The sequence below is a fragment of the Microcaecilia unicolor genome, chromosome 1, assembly GCF_901765095.1.
Source record: "Microcaecilia unicolor chromosome 1, aMicUni1.1, whole genome shotgun sequence".
NCBI classification, from domain to species: Eukaryota; Metazoa; Chordata; class Amphibia; order Gymnophiona; family Siphonopidae; genus Microcaecilia; species Microcaecilia unicolor.
In genome coordinates this window covers 128680845-128698837 of record NC_044031.1, presented here as the reverse complement: position 1 = coordinate 128698837, position 17993 = coordinate 128680845, and the positions used below count along the sequence as shown (strand labels likewise).

The 17993-nt window shown below is 41.3% G+C and overlaps 1 protein-coding gene across 5 annotated transcripts in view; it reads right to left on the bottom strand.

The window, feature by feature from the left end:
• Positions 1-329: 329 nt before the first annotated feature.
• CDK14 (cyclin dependent kinase 14) overlaps positions 330-17993 on the bottom strand; it is an 857524-nt gene continuing 839860 nt past the window's right edge. For all 5 annotated transcript variants that reach the window (XM_030200090.1, XM_030200096.1, XM_030200123.1 and 2 more), the window contains one exon: positions 330-3258. The gene's annotated coding sequence lies outside the window, so the exon portion shown is untranslated. The remainder of the gene's footprint in view (positions 3259-17993) is intronic.

The following is a 17993-nucleotide window of genomic DNA, read 5'->3' as shown; positions in this document are numbered from 1 at the left end:
CTCCAGGATCACACTTGGGGAAACACTGTGCTATGCTATTTACACCCGCTTTCACAGAATATTGCTTAGATGTTTTGCTGCCACTCACATGAGTAAGTGTCCATATACCCGCAAAAGTGACAGAATTATATACTCTTATGCACTCAGGTGGTACGTGAATGGGGCTGCTCTGTTATACAACTGCCTCCTTTATGTGCTTCTACAGTCTACTATGCCTACAACACTCATCCGGACACAGGCGCACCAATCATAACAGGTGAAGCAGAAAAACAGCACAAAAGAGATCAACAAGTTTGAACAACAGGCTTCACACTGATGTTTTTCAACAGATAAGGTTTAATCAAAACCTATATAACGCGTTCCGGACATTTTCATTCTTAAAATATAAAACAGGATTTTCAGGTCGACACCGATTACGTGACATGCAAAAAATCGGTTGTTTATAATGGATATTAGCCCTCTGCAACATGTATCAATGAAAATATCCTGTACAGAGATTTTGCTTTGCTTTATTCGATACCAAGAAAACGCTTGTGGAGGAAACACCATACCAGGGTTGAACATTGTTCATTGTACAGATTACAAGTGAGAACAAATAATGCAACATATATTATATGGTACTAAATACTACACCATCATGTTGAAGTCTGTTTATTTTTATATGTTAGTCCAACTTGCGTACCAAATCCCTTTTATAAAGAAGATCCCTTGGTGAATTATTAAAAAAAAAACCACACATCTCGAAGCCTGTATGTGTAGATTTGGTGTGTAACACAGCAAGAACATATATTTGAAATTTCAAAGTGCATTGGGGATTTGCATTTTAATAGACTGTAAGGAAATTGCAATGGAGAAACCTATAAAACTATCTTCACCTAAAAGCCAGTAATGGAGACTGGTAAAATCAATAATGCAATACATTTCAGTTTATTTATATGGGTAATCAGTTTTGTTCCCCAGTATGTACAGTCTGAACCTCATTCTATATAACAAAGATTACAAAACCAGTAATATTCACAGAGGAGTATGTCATCTGGAATAATGTACACGGTTCACTGCTTAGTTGTATACAAAGAGTACAGCTGTCCTCAGGCATTGCGCTGTGCAGTGCATGCCTTAGTATGTGGGTGTACTTCAGTCTCACTCAATAACCAGCAATAAGCTAAAGTTGTTTAATAATCGTACTATCACAGTGCTAAGCTTTTATACCTATGTCAAACATTTGCACTTACATTGACTGCTCTCTCATATAAAAATGAACTTAAGTTTCTTCGGTGGAAAACTGAGAAGTGATAAGATGGGGAAGAGGGGCCGAGGATAAGACTTTAGCCAACAGACACCACGTATGATTTACAGTGTGTCCAGGTGCAAGCTTCTAGCTCCCTACAATCTGCTCTGGAAACCAAACCATCAGACACTTCACTGACCAGCATAATTACTCATCCCCTTACTTAAACTGCAAAAGGAAAGGGTACAGGCCTCAGACGCAGTCCTTCCCCTAACTGGCATGTTCTTGGGCATATGATTTAAGAGACAAAAGTAAATAACCGAGAAAAGATCTAAAAAAGAGGGAGGAGTATATTTGTGTACACTCTGAGGTCTTATTCTATAAATGCCTACAGGCGCCTACATTGCCGTTATAAAATAAGCATAAAACAGGAATACTCTCCACATTTTCTTAGGCACCCAGTTACAAAATTCACCTCTACACTTAGGGAAAAAAAACACAGCAAAGAAAAAAACAACAACAACCCTGTCTCTATAAAAGAAAGAAAGAACTGGTAATGGATTTAAGCTAGGACTGTGGTCAGATTCAAATGAATGTTTTTCATGAGCTCTAAAATTCAAGAGACCTATCAAAATATGCACAGCTACTGACCTGTGTCAGTGCTCCAGTGATTTATGGCATAGATGGTCACTGCAGTTTTAGAAAGAAAAATGTACTTTCGAAGATCATGGATTCGGTCTTGTTGGATGCTTTTTGCCAGTCCAACTAAACACATGGCAGGACAGAGCCTAACCCTAACTCCTGGAAAATAAACCTGTAAATTCAAAACCAATATGTAATCCAAACAAAATGAGCACAAAAATGGAGAATAGCAGAGGCATCGAGCCTTTACATTTTGAAATATAAACAGACTTGCCTGCTCCAAGGCCATTTATTTCCCAGCTGCAGGAATCTGCATCACTCTGGGCTTTCTGTACCCAACAATTAATTGACGCAGATCGAGGGGAGGCATATGTCTTCAGTTCCAGCATTTGTTTTTCTAACAAAGAGAGCTGTGTTCTCTCCTTTCATACTTAGGTTCCTTCATTATTTTCAAAATTCACATTTGAATGATTCACTCAAGGAAACAAAAGCAGAGGAACTGCATGCATGGTGCTGTTTTCTAATCAGATTGGAATGTAGTTGGAAGGTGCTTCGGTAAGGGGCTGCAACCTATTTCTTTTTTAGGTCAGGATGGTTTTTGCATTCTGCTTTAACGTGGACGAAACAACAAGAGGTTGTCTGAAATTTAAATGATGAAAACTCCTCAACAAAGGAACAGTCCAAAGAACTTAGTAATCATATGGCAAGACCCTTTCAATGTAACTAGATACGTATACTATCCATAAAAGGTAAAATGATGTAAAATATCACATATGCTACTCCCATCCAGGATACCCTTGTGATATTTTAATCACCAGGGGCTCTGTTGAAAAGTATAATGTGATATAATCGAAATCTATCCTTGTCCTCTCCAGAAGTAAACGTGCATTTTATTCCCCGATACATATCTACATAAGTCTGTTAAAATGGATGTTTGTAGTACAGCAGCAAAGCGTGGTTTGGGTCGGGCTTGTGAATCTCTTGCTGGTTGCAAAGAAAACACATCCTTGTTAGACACCATGCGGTCTTTGTATGCAGATGTTGACTGATGAAGTGTGAACACCAAGTAGTTTTTAAGATATTTATGGGAAAGACTTCAGGAGTAGAAGAAAAAGTCAAATTAATAAAATCACAAAGGACTACAAACATCACATGCCATGTATTAGTAAGCTAAGCTTAATCTTCACATAGCTGACGGAAATGACAAGGTATCTTATGCATACAAGGTTTCAATACATTGTAAGCAGTAACAGGGTCTTGCCAACTTCAGTTTTCTTTTGGACGAAATCCACCACAGGGAAAGGAAGAAGCAGATTTAGGATACCCTCCAACTCAGTGGCCTCTTCACGGTTTCTCGTTTCTTTATCAGACTGATGACAGTTTTAATCCTACAAGGAACACAGAAGCATATTAAACACTTATAACTGGGGTCATTTTGTACCACAATTGTGAGTTTGTTCTCAAAAGCACCAAAAAGTTCAAGGCTGGACTTTATCAAATGTTAATCAACTGTTTTCAGTTTTCTTTGCAATTTATTATGAGGCATATTTTCAAAGCACTTGGACATACAAAATTACATGGCAGGGCACATTTGATATGACATCTAAGTCGGACTTTGGACGTTTTACGTTAAACGTCCCAAATCTGAATAGAAAATATAACCATTTTCAAAACAGGAAAACGTCTCTCTCTTTTTTTTCCAAAAATGGCCACATGGAAGATGTTTTTGTGCTCTGTGTATTTATCTTTTTGGACCATTTTGAAAAAAAAATACGTCCCAGTGAAAAAAGTAGAAAAGCAAGCCGTTGGGATGTAGGAGGAGCCACATTCTTAGTAGACTGGCCACACAGACATCCCAGAAAAGCAATGGGGCACTGCAGTGGACTTCATATAAAAGCTCCCAGGGACACATCTCACCATTACTCCCTTATACTGTATGCTGAGCCGTCCAAAACCAACAACCTACTGTATGCCACTACAATAGCCCTTATGGGTGAAGGGGTCACCTATATTTTATTTTTGTTACATTTGTACCCCTTGCTTTCCCACTCATGGCAGGCTGAATGCAGCTTACATGGGGCAATGGAGGGTTAAGTGACTTGCCCAGAGTCACAAGGAGCTGCCTGTGCCTAAGTGGGAATTGAACTCAGTTCCTCAGTTCCCCAGGACCAAAGTCCACCACCCTAACCACTAGGTTTTGGGGGAGTATGGGAGGGCTTACACTTTCCACCATAAGTATAATAAGGTAGCGTGGGATATGGGTCTGGGTCCTCCTCTCTACAGTGCACTTCACTGACCACTACACTGCTCCAGGGACCTGTTTGCTGCTCTAGAGACCTGGCCATAACATCTGAAGCTGTCATGAGAGGCTGGTAAGTAACATTTTTAATCACATCTTTGGGGGCTGCAAGGAGGTCATGGACCACTGAGGGAGTAAGGGGGGGGGGGTCATCCTTGATTCCCTCCAATGGTTATCTGGTCATTTAGGGCACCTTTTTGTGGCCTTATTCATTCTAAAAACAGGTCTAGACCAAAACGTTGAAGTTTCAGCCCTAGACATTTTTGTTTTGTTCCATTATGGTTGTAAAACATCCAAGTGTTAGGAATGTCCTAAGCCTGCCCCTGACACGTCCTCTTGTGATCTGTATGTACTGCAGACGAATTGTATAGATAAACGTTTTAAAAATACTGATTTGGATGTCTTGAGAAGAAATGTGTCCAAATGCTACTTTATGACACTTTTTGGACGTTTTTATCTTTCAAAAATGAGCCCCATAGAGGGGCATAATCGAACGGAAACGCCTATCTCCATGGGCGTTTATCTCCAAGAACTGGTCCGTGAAGGGGCGGGCTGAACCGTATTTTCGAAAAAATGGACGTTTTTGAGCTGGGCGTTTGTTTTTTTTAGCGATAATGGAAACTAAAAACGTCCAGCTCAAAAACGTCCTAATCCGAGCCATTTGGTCGTGGGAGGGGCCAGGATTCGTAGTACACCAGCCCCCCTGATATGCCAGGACACTAACTGGGCACCCTAGGTCAGTGCGGTGGACTTCAGAAAAAGCTCCCACATGCATAGCTCCCTTACCACGGGTGCTGAGCTCCCAACCCCCCTCCCCCAAAACCCACTACCCAAAAATGTACAACACTACCATAGCTCTTAGGGGTGAAGGGGGCACCTACATGTGGGTACAGTGGGTTTTGGAGGCCTCCCATTTACCAGCACAAGTGTTACAGGTGGGGGGGGGGGGGGCCTGGGGCCACCTGGCTGAAGTGCACTGCGGTACCCACTAAAAGTGCTCCAGGGACCTGCATACACGCAGGCCTCTAGGACTTGTTGCTGCTGTATAATCTCACCTGAAGACTAATCTCTCTGAAAACGTCCTTTATTGGAATAACCGCGTTTATTCACAGTTAACTGCAGATCAGAGGTTGTGCCCCACTGGCAACGAGTCTCCTTGGTAGTGAGATGAGCAGTAGGTCAGAGCTGGCAGAATGCTGTACAATGCCCTCTGTCAGCCACATTCAAGGGAAGAACTAAGTTGTCTAACGTGGCTAACACAGGAAAGGGAACTAAAACTGGCTTTCAAAAATGGCCACTACTGCATGGACCACAACAGGAAACACAACAGGGCACACTCTGACTCAGTAGGCAGGGGGAAAAGCACCATGGGAGAAGAGCCTACCAACTACCAACATCGTGAGACTGTAACACAAGCTAATGAAATCACGGAGCCCAATACCCTACACCCACCACAATGCAATGCTGATGTGACCCTGTACTGCACCCGAGAGCCACATCTGACCCAGGGAAAGACTGTCACAGGATCAAACACATTCTGCTGTCATGGAGGTGGGTACGGAATTTGAGGCTGGCATAGAGGCTGGAAAAAAAGTTTTTAAAGTGGGTTTTTTTTTGTGGGAGGGGGTTAGTGACCACTGGGGGAGTCCGGGGGGGGGGGGGTCATCCCCGATTCCCTCCAGTGGTCATCTGGGCAGTTGGAGCACTTTTTGGGGACTTGTTCGTGAAAAAAAGGGTCCAAAAAAAGTGACCCAAAATCGCTGTAAAAATGCCTTTTTTCGATTATCAGCTAAAGATGCCCATCTCTCCTCGGCTGATAACCACGCCCCAGTTCCGCCGCCACCACGCCCCCGTCAACTTTATTCGTTTCCGCGACGGAGTACAGTTGGAAACGCCCAAAATCGGCTTTCGATTATACCGATTTGGGCGCCTTTGCGAGACAAACGTCTATCTCCCGATTTAGGTCGCACTATAGGCGTTTTTCTCTTTCGAAAATAAGCTGGATAGTGACCTATGGAACTTTGTAAGTCTAAGTGCTTTGAAAATGAGCCCCCATGTCACCTATCTCACAGAGTGAAAGTGGAAAAAAGAAGAAGGGATATAGCAAGTAATGAGGAATGAATACACTGGAAGGAGACGTTTAGTGGTAGGTAGCAGAAGTAATGATGAAGAACATATGCTGAACGCCAGAATTAATAGAATACTAGTGCAGAGATGTGAGGTGGGTAAAGCATAACCTAAGTGAGATGCAGACCAGAGAAGACAGATGGGCAGTGCAGAAGAAATTGCAAAGAAAGGAAAGAGCAAGGAAGACCACTCAAAAGACAGTTAAATTATCTAATGTATGACAGGAATACCAGAGAATGAATAAAAAAAAGTCTGTGTAGTGTGAAGACTGAAAAAAGCATAGACATGATAAAAGAACTGTTAGCAATAAGAACTAGCATTTTGAGAAACGAGTGGAGAAAGAACAAAAACTGGAACTGAGGCAGAAGGGGAAAGAATAATAATAATAAACTCTGAAAAGGGAAAAGTAAAGGATTTTGGTTAAAGTATGACTGAAGTGAAAATGAAGCATCTAATTAAAGATACACAGGGCAATTCTATAAATTGGCATCTCATTTTAGGTGCCCCAATGCTATGTGCTTACCCCTAGATTCTATATATGGTGCTCAGAGTTACGCATCCAACTTTGGGCACACTTCCAAGATGCACACACAAATAAATTGGATAATGAGCTCTCAACCATCAGTAGTTGGGTGCTAACAAACAATTACTGATGTTAACTGGCACTCATTAAAAATTTGCATGCACATCTGGTTGCATGCTATTCTATAAGGCAGGGCGCCTAACTCCCATGGTGCATATCTGAAAAGGGGGCATGGCCACGGGCATTTCAGGGGCATTCTGAAAAGTTACAAGTGGAATTCCAGAATACTGCCTAACTGTACTTAACTTGGGCATCGGCATTTATACCAGGTTTCAGCAGGTGTTAAGTCTGGCATCCAAAGGTTAGGTGTGGGATCTGTGCTAAACGCCATTCTATATAAGATTCACTCAGCGCTGAATTTTTTTGAAGTCCATTTCAGAGCTGTTTATTGAGTTCCCTCCTTAGCACTTATTCTATAATGGCATCTTGCTGCCAAGATTCTATTATAGAATCAAACATATAAATGGCAAGTGACCGACTCACCTGCAAATGCGCAGTAGAGACTTCCCTCTCTGTCCCACCCTCGCGTCAAGACGTGATGATGTCAGAGGGCGGAACAGAGAGGGAAACTGAGTCGGACTGTCGGACGCTGCCACCTGGAAATGAGCATCGTGCGCACCAACCTCCACCCCCCCCCCCCGGAAATGAACATCATGTGCACCAACCTCCACCACCCCCCCTGCCGCCGCTCCCGCCCCCCTCCATGCCGGGCCCCCTGCACTGACCTGACAGCGCCTCTCACCTCCGTGTGGAAGTGCTGCAGGCAGCAGCAGAGCGATCTGCTGCTGCCTGCAGCGCTTTCACACGGAGGTGAGAGGCGCTGTCAGGTCAGTGCAGGGGGCCCGGCATGGAGGGGGGAGGGAGCGGCGGTGAGGGGGGGGGGGTGGAAATCGGCTAGTACTAGCATATATCAGCATAGGCATGCTCATGTTTAAGCTCAACCCTCTTATGCCATGTCAATGGCAGGTGTAAGCTGGTGCACCTAAGTAGGCTACATGATATGCATAATTTATAGTACTCTCCATCCACATGTCTACCCCCCATTGAAGTTAGGCACTATGGCATTTAGGCCCTACCTTATAGAATAGCTCCCCATTACACACAGGTGCCTGTCAATTACTGGTGGCTTGACACACAGAAGTGGCATGTACCTCTAGTTGCCAGTTTATAGAATTGCCCCGAAGAAGAAGAGATGAGATTTAAAAGTCAAAAACTGGGGTATGCATTCATTTGAACTATTAACCCAAAATGACAGGAAAATCCCCCCAAATGTCAAGTTTCTTCTCTATGCAGCTAAGTGGGCAAATGTTAAATGGTTTCTTTCATTTTTAACAGCAAAATGATTTATCCTTTGATGAGTGCAATATTTGTTTACGCACAGTCTTTTTAAAGGTATGACTTTGTTCTTTTTCTTTTTTATTTAACATTTCACCTCCTCGCTCGTTCTTTTATTACATCCCATGTTTATGTTCATTTGCTTTCATCCAGACCATTTAACATTTGCCCACTCAGCTGCAAAGGTTCTTCTTTTTTTGCAGTTAACTTCAATACAAGGTCAGTTCCCCCCTTTTAAGGTATATATCTCTTACATTCCATTGTAACCATTACTTACTGATTTATTCATACAATTATATTATGCTATCATGAAATTCTCAGTCACAATTTAAAACCACTTTTAATATATCCGCTGGTTCCATTTCTCATGTCTTCATTTTATATATGTGTTTTATATAATTTTTCATACATATCTTGTATCATTTTATGTTTACAACTGAGTAATCTTATATTTGTATGCTATAGTGTTATCCATTTTTTAATTATTTTTTCTTTTATTGTGGACTCCTGAGGCAGGCACTTTTGTGCAGAAACACGGTGCCATGTCGAGTCTTAATATTGTAGCAATAAACCTGCTTGTTCAGCCTGCTTCCTTCTCCCGCTTTTTGTCTGCTTTGATTACCCCATGGGTTTTTTCATCAAGTTTTTTTCTATGTCATTAATAGTGTGCACTGCTGATTGAGAGCATGCACTATTGGACAGTAATGCACCTACTGATAAATAGGGCATGTTATCAATCAACAATATGTCTTACACACAACATTGCCCTAGAAACAATAAATAAACAAAACAAGAATCTTATAAATGACTCAGGACATTAAACTAATGAAAACTTTTGGTCTGCACACCCTTGAGTTAATAGGAGAGAAAATAAAAAGTAAGCAGCTGGGTAAAACTGATATGAAGATGGGAAGAGAAATGAAATAGAAAAATAAAAAAATGTATTGAAAGAATATAGAAAGACAGAGAATTCAGAACCAAATCTTGAAGGTCTCTTACTGAGACAGGATGAAGAAAGGAGAGAAGATTTAAGTAATGAAAAAACAGATGGAATCACAGGTGTCAGCAAGGAAGAAAGGCTTCTGAAAAACACATTATCCCTCTCTCCCCACCCCTACCTAAATATGGCTGACTGTCCCCCTCCCTTGGTTTGTTAAAGAATAGATGATGACAGTAAGACTGGAGTGATTCAGTAAACAACTTGCGAGGCATGCTTCTCAGTATGCTTTTGCTGCTGTTTCTCCTACCTCCCATGGCTCACTTATTCTTCTCAGAGCTGTAACTTTAAAAAAGGTATGACCCTACCAGGCCCCATGGCAATCACATGACACAGGCTTAAAGATGGCCCTGTAAGTTACATACTCTAGGTAAGCAGCAGAAGGAGAGAATCAACTCAGGCCCTAATTCTTTGCTACACCAGCTCTTTCCAAAAGCATGAGCCCCCCCCCCCCCCCTTCTATGAAAATACAGTGACAGCACATTATCAGTGAGTGTAGGCCCATGAAAAACCTTTCATTTCATTTCCATACCAGGGACCAGGAGCAGTCTAAAGATAACTTTGCTCTAGAAAGCTTGGGCTATCCAATAAGCTGGGGGAGACAACAAAAGCAGCAGTTCTTAAATAAATCACTGGTGAGAGAGAAAAGGAAATGCAGCAGGAAGAATGTAAAGGACAGAAGGCAAAAGAAAGGATAGAGAAAAAAAACAAATAAAGGAGAGCAGAAGGCAGGAAGGGGCTAATATGAAGCGACACTCCCTAGGAAATTATAAAGCCATGATATACGGAGTAGAAGGCAATGTCCTGCTGTGGTTTGGAAACTGATTAAAAGATAGAGAACAAAGAGCAGGGTTAAATGAACAGTTCTCTCAATAGAGAAAGGTAAATATTTGAGCACTTCGGGAATCTGTACTGGGACTGGTACTTTTGAACATATTCATACATTTTTATCCCACAAAATTATTCAAAGATGTTAAATCACATGCAGAAGACCTTGAGAGACTGGGCATAGCAGTTGAAATGTGGGAAAGTGTACAGTGATGCTCATGAGGAAGAATAACCCAAATTATAATAGAGCCAGGATCTTCAATTTCTGCTGAAACTGAATCTACAACCAAAATTGGCTATTGCTTTCAGCAGAAACTGAGACTGCCCCCCTCCCCATTACTTTACCCACACCTGACCAAAAAAGTCCACCTCCTGAGATGGTGGCCCCCCTTGATCTCTGCCCCACAAGATCACTTTCCAGTCCCCTATCCCACCCGACCACCTGTAGGCCTTCCTTGGGCTTACCTTAGGAAGCCTTGGTGGTCTAATGGCCTCTTTGGGGGCAGGAACAAACCCCACTCATTCCTGACCCATGCTGCTGCTTGATCGCAGTGGCAGCCGAGAATTCCCATGGCAGTCTCATGAGACTAGAATACACAGCAAAACAGGGAAACACCTCTACTAGAAGTCCAGGAAGAAAGAAGAAGTAGAGATATTGTATTTTTGACCCCTGAGGCAGGTGGTTCTTACTGTCAAAACATGGCCTTGTGTCGGGCCTTTGATGCAATAAAGGAATTGTGACAGACACTCCCTGTGTTGAACTTTGTGTCACAGTCCTGTGAGACTACCATGGGAGATCCCAGCAGCCATTTGTGACTGGAACCAGAACGAGCAGGAGTGAGACTGCTGCAGGAGATCCTGGCAGCCATCTTGCGATTGGAGCCAGCAGTGGCAGGAGTGAGTTCCTGACTGTTCCAATCATAAAATGGCTGCCAGGACCTCCAGCCGCAGTCTAGTGAGACTGTTGTGGGAAGTCTTGGCAGCCACTGTAACAGAGCAGGTGCATGGGGCAGGAATGAGTGGGGTTTGTTCCTGTCCTTGAAGAGGCCAATAGACCACCAGGGCTTCCTAAGGTAGGCACAGGGAGGGCCTGTGGGTGGTGAGGTGGGATAGTGATCAGGTGGGGTGGAGTAAGTTACATTTTCAGCCAAAAATGTCTGTGCATTTTCAGCTGAAACCCAAAACTGGATTTTGGTCCTGTTTTGGTGCCAAATCTAAAACAAGCCAAAATTCAGTTGGCCTCTAAATTATAGGTACTCAATGCTAGGTCCCACATTAGGAGTTACTACCGAAGAAAAAGATCTAGGTATCATTGAGGACAGTATATTGAAATTGTCTGCTTAGTGTGCAGCAGCATCCAAAAAAGCAAACAGAATGTTAGGAATTATTTATTTCATTCTTGCACATTTCTAGCCTGCCTAAAAACTAGGTGGATTATATTTCCCGTACATTAAAATACACTGTTAGGAAAGGAATCTAGAATAAAACAAAGAATACAATACACTACAGAGCTGATTAACTGCTTTATCCCACAAAGGTGTGCTGCAGTTTACAAAATAAGAGACCAATGCAGAAACAATAACACATTAAAACTATTTATATATATTTAAAAAATCAAAATGTATCAAATAAAATTTTTTTCAGTTTTTTTTCCAAAATGATAACTTATTTCAGCTCTGATAAATAAAGGTAAGCCATTCCAAAAAAAGAAGTCACTTGAAAAGGAAAAATAGAGTTAAACATGTGCTTTAAGTGAAAACCCTTAACAGTTGGATAATGCAATATTAATTGATTTGGAAGACGAAAAGAACATCTAAGCTGTGGCTTAATTAGTAAGTCAATAACAAAATACAGAGGTTAGACCATAGAAGGATTGATAAGTCAAACATAACGCCTTATAAAAGATAGGAACTCATACAAGCCAAAGTAATCTCTCTATATAAAAAGCAACACCAACGTTCTATGAAGCCTCCAGCCGGAAGTGTGAAGGGGGCGAGATATCCGGTTTCCCTATGAGTGTCTGCCCAGCCCTCTCTGTAACACAGTCAGTGAAGGAAAACAGCAGAGCACGAAATCAAATCGCTGGCTCTGTAACAGTGAAGGACTCAGAGGGGGGAGGGGAGAGAGGCCAGAGGGCAGGGACACACACACTCCCACATGCACACAGAAGAAAACATTGCTAGCCCCCATTTCATTTGCATCAGAAACGGGGCTTTTTTACTAGTTTATGATAAAACATTCCATTTTTTAAGTTAAAAAATTAAATGCAAAGAAACATTCTGAATAAGTTGAAGTTTATATATCAGTTCAGATGACAAGCTTAAATAAAAGGAATTACAATAATCCAAATGTGGTAAAAACCGACATTTGGACCAACAATGCAAAATGTCTCTCATAGAAATAAGATCTAACTAAGGGGCCCTTTTACAAAGGCATGCTGAAAAATGGCCTGTGGTAGTGTAGACATGTGTTTTGGGTGCATACAGAATCATTTTTCAGCGCACCTGTAAAAAATTTTTAAAATTTTTGCTGAAAATGGACGTGTGGCATAATGAAAATTGCCACGCGTCCATTTTGGGTCTGAGACCTTACTGCCAGCCATTGACCTAGCGGTAAATTGTCACGCGGTAACCGGGCGACAATGACCTATGCATGTCAAGTGCCACTTGGCACACATCCAATATGTGTGTCTGAAAATAAAAATTATTTTTCGGACACACCCCAAAAATGAAATTACCAGAAGAGGAATGCGGCAGCCAGGTGGTAACTACATTTTGGTCCATATTGGGCACGCATAGACGCTTATGTGGCTTAGTAAAAGGGCCCCTAGGCATAGCTGTTTAAGCTTAAATCATGTTTTCCACCAAAGGTTGTTGATCTGTAACTCACAAGATAAAGAAAAATCCAAAATAACACCTTGGCTTTATCTTCCACAAATAAATTTCCTCTATTTCTTTACCCAAAGGCAAAGAAATAGAGGAAGGAACAGTAGTTCTAACATCTCTGAACCAAACTACTTTGATTTTAGTAAACATTTTAACATTATTTTTTCTCTTTCAAATTTGATTTTTAGTCTGTACACCGCTCTGTTCTGCCTCGGTAGCTTGAGTGGTCTCGCAAATTAAAAACAAAACAAAACTATAAACCTTTTAGCATAAGGATATTCTCCAATGCCCGATGTTGAATTTTACACATAGAATCCACTAGCAAAGGTGTCGCCAAAATCTGGGACTAGCATCAGAATATCATCTTCATATGAAAAGATGTTCGCCATCATTTAAGCCAATTAATCTCAAGGTAGACATGCAAAGATTAACCACTGAGTACTGTGTGCAATTCTGGTTGCTGTATTTCAAAAAAGATGGATTTAGGACACCACAAATGATTAAGGAGATGGAGCGATTCTAATAAGAAGAAAGACTTAAAAAGTTGGGGCTCTTCAGCTTGGAGAAGCGATGTTTGAGGGGAAATAAGACAAGTCTGCAAAATCATGAGTGGAGTGGAACAGGTAAATGCAAATCATTTTGTTTAAGCTATCAAAAAGTACAAAGACTAGGGGACACTATGAAGGTTTATATGAAACAAATAGGAGAAACATTTTTTTCATTCTATGCATAATTAAGTTCTGGAACTCGTTGTCAGAAGACGTGGTAATAGCAGCTGCATAAGAACATAAGAATAGCTATACTGGGTCAAATCAATGGTCCTTCCAGTCCAGTATCCTGTTTCCATCAGTGATCAATCCAGGTCACAAGTACCTGGCAGAAACCCCAATAGTAGCAAGAATCCATGGTGCAAATCCCAGGACAAGCAATGGCTTCCCCATGTCTATCTTGCCAATGGGAAATGCAGTAACAGGTATGAGGAATTATCTGATCCTGAATTACCTTAGCTGTCAAAAACTCACATACAAAGTGGTATATTCGGCAAATTTCTCATACCAGTGCACAAGATGGTAGAACTCACTTCCCAAAGACCTTAGAAGCATAGACAGTTACAACTTCCACAAACAGCTCACAACATTCCTATGTAGAAAATTCTACCCAGCGACCAACAACCAAAGTTTATTTTCTCTCTCACCCTACCCAGGATCTGACTCCCCCTATAGTATTTTAATAATGGCTTTTTCTGTTCACTGTTTCTTCTTTTAGTAAAGGTCTCTTCACTCTGACTCCCTTATCCCATCCTATGAACCTCATGTCAATCTTGTAAACCATTTTACAATCACTGTAAGCCACACTGAACCAAACAAGTTTGAAAAATTGTGGGATATAAATGCTGTTATAAAAAAAATAAAACTGACTATGGGCTTTTCCTCCAGGAACTTGTCCAAATCTTTTTAAAATCCAAATACGCTGACCGCTGTTACCACATCATCCGGCAACAAGTTCCAGAGCTTAACTATTCATTGAATGAAAAAATATTTTCTCCCATTTGTTTTAAAAGTATTTCAATGTAACTTCATTGAGTGTTCCATAGTCTTTGTACTTCTTGAAAGAGTAAAAGATCGATTCACTTTTTTTACCTGTTCTACACCACTCAGGATTTTGTAGACTTCAATCATATCTCCCCTCAGCTGTCTCTTTTCCAAGCTGAAGAGCCCTAACCTCTTTAGCCTTTCCTCTTATGACAGGGGTCCCATCCCCTTTATCATTTTGGTTGCTCTTCTTTGAACCTTTTCTAATTCTGCTATGTCTCTTTTTTGAAATAAGGAGAGCAGAGTTGAATGCAATACTCAAGGTGGAATCTCATCATGGAGCGATACAGAGGCATTATATTATGCTTAGTTTTATTTAACATCCCTTTCCTAATAATTCCTAGCATCCTGTTTGCTTTTTAGGTTGCCGCCACACACTGGGCAGAAGATTTCAGAATATTGTCTACGACACAAAGGGATGTTACATAAGACCTAAATCTTTTTCTTGGGTGCTGATTCATAAGGCGGACCCTAGCATCAGGTAACTATGATTTGGATTATTCTTCCCAATGTGCATCACTTTGCATTTGTCCACATTAAATTTCATCTGCCATTTGGATGCCAGCCTTCCAATTTTCTAAGGTCTTCCTGCAATTCTTTACGGCCCGCATGTGTTTTAACAACTTTGAATAGTTTTGTGTCATCTGCAAATGTAATCACCTCACTTGTTCTGATTGCCAGATCATTTATAAATATGTTAAATACCACCGGTCCCAGTATCCCAGTACAGAGCCCTGTGGCACTCCACCCTCCTTCATTGAGAAAAATGGTCGTTTAACATTACTCTCTGTTTTCTGTCCTACAACCAGTTCCTAATCCACAACAGAACATTGCCTCCTAGCCCATGACTTTTTAATTTAATGTATCTGTCCTTAAATCAATTTGGACAACTTCCCAGAGGTAAAGTCCACATACCATTATTAAGGTACACTTGGAGAAAGCCATTGCTTATCCCTAGGGGTAAATAGCATGGGGTCTCACTACTTTTAGGGATGCTGCCAGGTAAAACAAGACACCTGGCTAGATAGACCTTTGGTTTGACACAGTATGGTAACATGCTCTCATGAAGCGCAAAAGGGAGGGAAGTGCAGGACAAAAGAAGAAAAAGGAGAATGGGAGAGAGAAGTAGAGCAGAGGGAAAGCAACAGAATAAGGGAGAAGAGTAGAAAAAGAAGCAGAGGAACAAAGGGAAGTTGAGTAGAGAGGGGAAAAGAATAGAGAAGAATAAAGGGGGAGTGGCATAAAAGAAAGAAGATCAGTAGAGAGGGAGCAATAGAAAAAAGGAGAAGGAAGAGGTAACAATTGGGTGAGAGGAACAGAAAAAAGAGGAGAAGAAAAGGAAAAAGAAGTGGGCAGGGGTGATGAAGTAAAGAAGGAGAAAAGAGGAAAGTTAGAAAGGGAAGGGGTTAAGTGGAAAAAAAGAAAGGGAAGGGGTGAGGCAGCAACCAGTGGGAAGAATTTTATTTATAGCATTTATATCCCACAATTTCCCACCCACGGGCAGGCTCAATCTGGCTTACAACAGTCTGTAAAAAAAAAAAAAATATGTATATATATCTCAATTCAGCAAACAAACAATCAGAGGATAGACCTATGAGGGATGAAGAGGAAGCAAGTGGCCTAACTCAACCTATGCAGGAATGAGGAAATAATCGATGTATAAGAAGAACAATGACAATATGCCACCAGTATGGCAGATGAAAGATTATTGAATGACATGACCCGACACAGCCACTTTTCTGATGCAGGCATATTTCTCCTTTGAACTACAGAAAGAGGAAGTTGGTCTGCTGCTGTTTCTGGATGAATGATGAAGGGAACTCCAGCCCCTCCCATACCTCCCAGGCCTGTACTGAGCTATTGTTGCACCCTGTGTGACTCATCCACTGGAGCCATCCCTCACCCCACCCACCCACTTTGTCGCTTTCACAGGAGATGGGGAGCTGGGAGCAATTTTTGCACCTCTACAGCTACACTGCCTACACAGCCTTTGGTGCAGTGCAGCCTCTTCTCCTTTAAATACTTATGTCTGGAGACACCAGGTGAACAAGACTGACACTAGATCAGAGAATGAGAACCAGAAGTGAGATAAACTGAGAAGACAGAGTTAAGAGTGGCAAAGCAGACACTGATTTCAGAAAGATTTCAGACCAAGAAGGCTGCAATGGGGACAGACTTTCCAAAATCTTTCTTGAAAAAAATATTGTATGTAGGCAGTACCCCAAGGTTCAAGAGAAACTTAGCAATCCATCTGACATATGGACTTTTCTTACCTAAACCAACAAATGTCATTTAAGGTCTGAACGGTTTGATCTGGTCAGCTGATGCAGGGATTAAATAACCTAAAGCCAGCTAACACAGTCAGGGATTTTCTACTAATGGAACTCAGAGGCTGAAAATGGTCAAATGGGGAACTGTTATCATTAAAACATTTTCACTTTCACACTGTTACACTTCCACTAGATAGAAAGCAGAAAATGACCATAAGAACATAAGAGGTGCCATAATGAGGCAGACTAATGGTCCACTGAGCCCAGCATCTTGTCTCTGACAGTGGACAGTCTGATCCTAATAGGAAAGTTCACTTCTTTCTGCTCATGCCAGAGGAATGAAATGGAAACATGGTCTTCTATATTTTGATCACTTCTCACATTCTAGTGCAGTGTTTCCCAAGTCGGTCCTGGAGTACCCCCATGCCGGTCAGGTTTTTAGGAAATTCACAATGACTATGCATGAATTTGATTTGCATACACTGCCTCCACTATATGCAAATCTCTTTCATGCCGATATCCTGAAAATCTGACTTGAGGACGGACTTGGGAAAACACTGCTCTAGTCGAACCTCTTGTTTGTCATGTATACTCGTCTTGACTAGACTAAGATCTATGGAGCAGAGGTCTTCTCTCTTGCCTATGTCTGGTAGCACTTTAGAAACAATACATAGTAATGGTAATAGTGCATATATCTGGCTACAAATCTTTTATGGATCTTTTCCAGAAATGTATCCAAACCTTAACTTAGCTATACTACTAGTCTTGACCAGAATCTTTATCAATAAATTATGCAGCCCTACTGTTCACTGACTGAAAAAAAAAATCATAAATTTGATTTAAATCTGCTGTTAGTTTTGTGGAATGTCCTCTAGTTTTAGTATTGCCTGATAAAATACACAAGCGGGGAAAGCATGTGGAGCACGGCTGATGGAATTCTTTTAGTGTGTGTGTGTGTGTTTAACCTGCAGATTAGAGTGAAAGCATGGGTTGAATTGAATCTCAAACATTACTTTAGCTTGGAAAGAACAACAGAATGAAATTAAGAAGCCTTTTTATTAAGCTACGGGAAGCAATAATGTGTGCATACCACAGGTTAAAAATCAGGTGTCCCATGGTAGTTTTGGCATCTGCACACACTTCTCACATGTTAACATTTTAAAAAATGTTTTAGAACTGAGGCATGTTTGGGGGTGGAAAGTAGATG